This window comes from Asterias amurensis, chromosome 14 (assembly GCF_032118995.1).
Source record: "Asterias amurensis chromosome 14, ASM3211899v1".
NCBI classification, from domain to species: domain Eukaryota; kingdom Metazoa; phylum Echinodermata; class Asteroidea; order Forcipulatida; family Asteriidae; genus Asterias; species Asterias amurensis.
In genome coordinates this window covers 5,341,077-5,342,212 of record NC_092661.1, presented here as the reverse complement: position 1 = coordinate 5,342,212, position 1,136 = coordinate 5,341,077, and positions in this window count along the sequence as shown.

Genomic DNA, 1,136 nt, shown 5'->3' with positions numbered 1-1,136 from the left:
ACTGCGGGACAATGCGGAACTATAATGAATGTGTTGGGTGTGGCACAGATGTCACCTCCAGCCCCCCACGAGACACGGCATGCGCGGTATGGTATAGTGCCCCGAGGCTTACGTTCTGATTGCTCCACGCCGTGGGCTATACAACAAGCTTCCGTTACACGGACTCTTTGAATGAGAATCTTACGTTAGATTTTTCACCATTATTTACATTTTGTAGCGATAACTTGAATACATGATCTTTTTCGTCAATTACCCGTTAATAATTTTGTAAAAAAAAAAGATTTAAATTTGGTTTTGTAAGTTACTTTTTGACGGCTGGAAGTAAAACTAGCCCGGAAGGTCACGTGATTGTTTGTAACACTTTTTGGTTAGAACAATCACGCGACCTAAGTTTTTGTTTTAAAATGCGCAAAAACGGCCAAATTTGATGAATATTTTTATGGACTGTTCTTCTTCATTCCTGGAAGACTGCTGAATCCATTTCTTCGTCTATTTTGTACCCCAAATAGCCCAATTCGGCTGGTGTGTTCCTTTAATATGTATGTCTCGAAACTGGGTCGTTTTCAGGTGACTTTGTGAATGAACACACAGCTCGCAATTGTGTGGAGGCAGAAATGCTTTGAGATGCGTCATAGCCGGCCCAAAGTCAAAGGTTGGATTTATAATTTGTGTTGTCTGACTGACTTGTTCACCAGTGATCATGTAACGGTTGGGAGTGAGGGGTGTGTGGGCTACCCTCTTTAAATCAGAAAACCGTGTGAACGGAGACTATAGACGATGTGACCTGTGACATCACATGTTTACAAAAGAGCCACAGAGTCTGGACTTCATTCATGCAGGCATGATTTGTACACAGCTCAATGGAAGACAATATAAAATCTTAAAGTTTATGGAGATTGCACTGTCTAATTCTTATCAACTTTTGATATGATGAAAGGGGGCACATCTCAAAACTTGTCCAGCTTTTACTTTCATAACTCTTGGTTTTATATGGAAATTATGACACAAAATGTCAACTTTCCCATAGGGCCAGTGTAGTACAGTGCCTGCCAGAATACTTAAAGAATGTACAAGGTCACACTAATTGTAAACAAGGTTCACATGGTCTGTACTAGCACGTACTGGTAAGTGGAGCT